Source organism: Lactuca saligna, chromosome 3 (assembly GCF_052625555.1).
Source record: "Lactuca saligna cultivar CGN05327 chromosome 3, ASM5262555v1, whole genome shotgun sequence".
Lineage (NCBI taxonomy): Eukaryota > Viridiplantae > Streptophyta > Magnoliopsida > Asterales > Asteraceae > Lactuca > Lactuca saligna.
The window spans coordinates 4,751,775-4,757,770 of NC_136419.1; the positions used below are offsets into that span (position 1 = coordinate 4,751,775).

The 5,996-nt window shown below is 40.1% G+C and overlaps 1 pseudogene; it reads right to left on the minus strand.

Moving 5' to 3' along the window:
* Nucleotides 1–380: 380 nt before the first annotated feature.
* Nucleotides 381–4,895, minus strand: LOC145035134 (L-type lectin-domain containing receptor kinase V.9 pseudogene; annotated as a pseudogene).
* Nucleotides 4,896–5,996: the final 1,101 nt, after the last annotated feature.

Below are 5,996 nucleotides of genomic sequence, written 5' to 3' on the forward strand. Positions count from 1 at the left end.
TTACACAGATGAAACATATCAGCAAAAAATTAAATTGTAATATCTGTTGCCTAATTTATTACAATTAATATTTAATTTATTTTATAACCGTGGTTCTCACGGGTTATAACCTAGTAGACATATAAAGACTTAATTAGCACATAGATACTTTAGTAGTTTTGGCGCATTGTAATGTAACACCCAGTTGGGTTAAATTTTGGTTTGTAAACTATGTTGTTATTTGCTTCCATCTTGGTTAGCACATAATGTACATCATGTGTAAGAATCAAAAGTATTTTAAACAAAAAAAAAAAATTCGGGTGCACTTCATACTAATTTTCAGGGTGTTGAAGATTTCTCTTCCATAAATAAAAAACTCACATTTGACATACTTGTTCCCATCACCGCCCTGAAAACATTAATGAGTGGGTGATCGGTTCCAATGTCCCCGAGTAGTGAATTTGCGAAACGTAAGAACTTGAAGAGGCATGGCCAAGTTGACTCCAATTGTCATCTCTTATCTTCAATACACCATTGAAATCTGATGGCAATGGCTCCTTCTCTAAAAGGAAGTTCAAAACTTGTGACATGCTCGGTCTCAGCACGGACACAACATGTGAACAAAGCAACCCCACCTTCAAAACCAACTCCATTTCCTCAGCTTCATAGTCTTCCCTTAGTTTCGGATCAACCATCTCAAAAAGTTGCTCCTTATAACAACAATCCCACACGTAATCCACCAAAATCACTGCCTCTTCGCGCCCTTGCAACTCCACAGGTCGCCGACCACAAACCACCTCTAAACAAAATGTTCCAAAAGCAAAAGTATCGGTCGCAGTGGTGGCTTTTCCTTTGCGAGCCAATTCAGGTGCTATGTATCCCAAAGTCCCAGCCAAATGGGTGGTTTTTGCATGGGTTCCATTGTTGCCAAATCTCGCGAGCCCAAAATCGCCTAACTTACCATTCAATTCGGCGTCAAGTAACACATTGCTTGCTTTTATGTCCCGATGGATTATAACTTCACACCATTCATGCAGATATGCTAATGCTTTGGTTACATCGATAATGATTTTGACCCTTTGTTTCCATGTTAAAGTGGATTTGGGATTCGAATTGAATATGAACTTATCCAAACTAGTATTCGGCATGTAATCATATACAATAAACAATTCGCCTTTTCTTCGACAATACCCAAGAAGTCTGACCAAATTTGGGTGTCGTAACCAACCTATCGTGGCGATCTCCGCCACGAATTCCTTCATTCCTTGACTTGATGTATTCCATATCTTCTTCACTGCGACCTGAGCTCCTAAGTCCAGCAAGGTCCCTTTATAAACCTGACCAAAACCACCTTTTCCAAGCAGCTCACTTTCTTTAAACCCTTTTGTGGCGGTGAAAAGATCTTTGTAGGAAAACCTGCAAGGTCCGTATTGAACCTCCCAACTTTCAAGAGCTTCTTCGAATTCGAATTTACGTTTTCTTCTTTGGAACAAAACAATCACCAAAATTGAAATCGTCGAAAGAACCAGTAATCCACCTAAAGATAACCCAATTTCTAAAAGCCATTTTTGTCTTTTTGGTTGATTTTTTCTTGAGAGGTAAAGGTGGGATCTTTGATCTATTGATTTCTTGAGCTTTTCCATTCATTTGAAAACTCCAACCAACAATGTAAAACGTTTGAAGAAGAACCCCAGTGGCTGAAGTAAACCCAACGTACATTTCTTCGAGTAAAAAAGGTGACAGATATTTCTTCCAAGTTACAAGAGGTTTTTGAGGTTTTTTGAAGGGAAGAGGAGCTAGTGTGACATTCAAGGTCTTTTCAACACCATCGTAATCGACCCACGCTCGGATTTCTCTGGAGCTCGCAAGAGCTAGGGTTTGAAAGCCTCCATTCTTGTAATAGCCTGCTGTTGCAGCGAGCACAGATTCTATACTGTTTATATCAAGACCCACATGGTTGCCATCCATATCGTCAAGTTCGAGGTTTCTAAACGTGTCGAATTCAACGGTGACAATGTGATTTGAGGCGTTTCCGTCGTTGGTACGGTTAAAGAGTCCAAGATGCTGCGAAGAAGATGCATCCGTCACTGCTTTTGATGGAGCAATCGCAAAGGTCGTTCCGTGGAACGTGAACAGAGGGTTTTCTGGTATGATTCCAAAGACGAAAGAAGTGGAGAACGACAAAGCGTTGCTGGTGTGGGAGTTTTTGAACCGGAAAGGGCGAGAGTAGAAGGTGGACCGACGCCGAACATCTCGGTGTCGTTGCTGTGAACCACTCGCGACCATCTGGCTGAATCTCTCGTACACCATCGAGCTGCGAATCTTTGAAAAGGAAGAAGCCATTATTGTCTGTGGAAACTGTGGATGCTGCTTCTGCTCCAGGGAGCAGAAGCAGCAGTAGAAGAAGAAGGGGTGGTTGGATCTATAAAAGATAGAGTATTGCAGAGCAAGGTTACAGAAAAAGGTTGTATGGGTTCTGTATTCAACAAAGGGACACATTACAGAGCGAGTATAGAAAACTATATATATACATATTTTACAGCAGGAAATCAGGGAGTCAAATCCCATGATTTTAGGTGATGAATCGTCTAAGATATAGGTTGCTTATAACTCCATAAATCAAGGTGTAGATCGATAATTTCCATATCAGATAGATATGGGTTTAATACGCCCCCGCAAGATGGCAGAACCATCGGTGACGCCAATCTTGGGACGTGTTGCCAAAAATGGTTGTCGAGCGAGCACTTTGGTAAGTGTATCCGCGAGTTGATCACGACTACTGACATGATGTACTTTCAGATAACCACTCTCAATCTTTTCACGGACAAAATGATAGTCTAAAGCTATATGTTTCATGCGACTGTGGATTATGGGATTTGCACACAAGTATGGGGCGCCAATGTTGTCACAGTATAATACAGGGGTTTGAGCCACTGGCGAATCCAGAATTCATAGTCAAGGGTGTCCAATTTAAATTAGATGAAAAAAATTGTCAGAAATATTTGGTTATCAGGTTGACGATTTGATAAATCAAAGGTCAAAATAATATTTTACAATTGTTTATAATAGGTTCTTTTTTAAAAAATCTATAAATACATGGTTATTAGTACCAAATTAATAAAAATTGAAACTTATTCCAAGTTCTTTTATTGAAATTAAATGAAAAGAATTACCAACTAAACAAAAAACAATTGAACAATGTTACGTTTAGTGGGTGATGAAAACATAAAATAATTGAAAGATAAAAGAAATTTTACTATTTCTCATTTCTTAGCTGTCAATTATGATGCAGTAACAATACATCTATTTTCTAAACTAGGGCAATACGTATAATAGGTTTTGACGACATTTCAACTATAATTGTTTTATATCTGATTTCATTTTATATCTACACACTAAATACAAATATCAAAGAGAGACGTGTACCTTAAAGATATAGGAGGTTGGTTTACCAGAGAAAATGGAGAAGTTGGCTGCTAATGATCGTCGGTGAATGTAAATCGACACAACAGTGACCGAGATGAACAAAACCGTTTAACCAAACGACGACAAATAAGAATCAACGGAGATAGGAAGCGAGTTCACTGAGACTGTTGGTGAAAACAAAGAATGGGTGGCGGCGGGCAAACATTAAGGACATTGGCGACTTTCAAATTTCAATCACCCAAGAAATTTAAAAATTTCGATTTTTAGGTTTTTTTTTTTCTTTTGAGACTTGTTTTTATTCACAGTTTGAACGATTAAACATCGAATATGATATTTATGGAAACGATATTTTTTTCACATTAACCTCGTAAATCATGGCAAAGTATTTAGAAAACTCCAAAATCTGTTAAAATAATTATGTTTTGTTAACTATAGTTAAATTCCAAAATCATATCGTTTTTGTTTTTGGTTATCCATGGGTGTCACTTTGTGTTGGGCACAGGTGTCCATATGAAATTTCTTATGTAAACCATAAACAGAATTCAGATGCAAGGGGTGTCCATGGACACCCTTAGCAATAAGGTAGGTTCGCCTCTCGTTTGAGCCAATGTTACACCAAGTTCTGAGAGGAGATGGGTGATCGATGCATTTGCTATAGCCTTGTATTCAGCCTCTGTGGAAGAACGGGATACCAATTTTTGACGCGTTGATTTCCAAGAGATGATGTTCGGCCCAAGGTAGATGGCATATCCCGTTGTTGATCTTCCATTTTTTGATGCTCCTCCCCAATCAGAGTCACTAAAGGCAGTAACTCTTAATGGTTGTCCACGCTTCAAGACTAGGCCATGGTGAATTGTGCCCTTTAGATAACGTAGGAGTCTTTTCAAAGCTCGCATTTGAGTGTCATTTGGGGCATGCATGGACTGAGAGAGGCGATTTGTGACAAAAACTATATATGGTCGGGTTATCGCAAGATATTGTAATGCACCGATGATCTGGCGATACTTTGTTGGATCTGATGGGGCTGAGTTGTCGACTAGAGAAGTGGCAATCTGCATGGGTGTTATGACTAGTTTTGCATCAGCCATCTTGTGATTAGTTAGGATATCACGAATGTGTTTGCTCTGAGAGAGAAATAACCCATCACTGGTGGAGATAACATCCACTCCAAGAAAGTGATGAAGTTCACCAAGGTCTTTGAGTGCAAATCTGCGATTTAGCTGCAACACAAAGTCATCAATAGCACTATTATTGTTCCCGGTCAGAATGATATCATCAACATAGACAACAAAGTACATCACTATTCCGCCAGACTCAAATATGAAAAGGGAGGCATCAGATACAGATTTGCGAAAGCCATAGTTGATTAAGAATGCCTTAAGCTCAAGATACCAAGCTCGTGGTGCTTGTTTGAGCCCGTAGAGAGCTTTGCGCAACTTACATACATGATTTGGGAATTGTGGGTTGACAAAGCCTGGAGGTTGGACCATATAGACTTCTTCTTGAAGAGTGCCATTTAAGAAGGCATTATTGATGTCTAGTTGGCGTAAGGACCACTTTCGTGATAGAGCAATGCATAATAGGATGCGTATTGTGACCGGTTTTGTAACAGGGCTGAAAGTATCAGTGTAGTCAATGCCATGCCGTTGGTGAAATCCTTTAGCTACTAGACGTGCCTTGTATTTTTAAATAGATCTGTCAAGGGATCGCTTAATACGAAAGACCCACTTGCAACCGAGAGTGTCTTGGGAAGTTAGAGGTACTAAATCCTAGGTTTTGTTTTGGATGAGTGCATTAAACTCTGTAGACATAGCATCACGCCATTGAGGTATTTTAAGGGCTTGGGTGACACATGATGGTTCAAGAGTCTCTGGTAGGGGGTGAGTTGATGTTGTGTTGAGATAAATATCACTGAAGTACTTAGGATTGGGTTTTCTTTGATGAGGTTGAGGCGGGGAAGAAACCGGTGGGGATGGTGATATAGCTTGCGGGGATGGTGGAGGAGGAGTATATGTGGATTGAGGAGTGCAGGATAAATTTTCGATAGAGTGGGTGGTAGAGGTAGGGATTGGTGATAGAGGTGGTAGAGGATGGTTGGAGTTATGAGGAAGAGTGGTTTCTGGTGAGAGGGTCTGCATAGGAGACAGAGACGGAGTAGGTGTACTTGGTGACACACTAGTGGTCGAGTTGTGAGAGTCTTCCACATGGGTATAAACATCTTGAGGGGTTAGAGATGGATCAGTACTAGCATGCCTCCATGGAAATGTGTCCTCAAGAAATCTAACATGTCGGGAGATGTACAATTTACATGTGATAGGATCATAACATTTATAAGCGGACTGAGAAGTGGAGTACCCTAGGAAGATACAGGCTGTAGATTTAGGGTGGAGTTTAGAAGATGTATATGGTTTAAGCCATGGGTAACATAAACAACCAAAGATTTTGAGGCGTGTATATAAGATATGTGGCTGTTTGAACTGCATAAGACCAGAAAGTGGTTGGCAAATTTGCATGATGAAGGAGTGTAAGTGCTGTTTCCATGAGATGGCGGTGTCGTCGTTCTGAGATACCATTGTGTTCTGGAGTGTGAG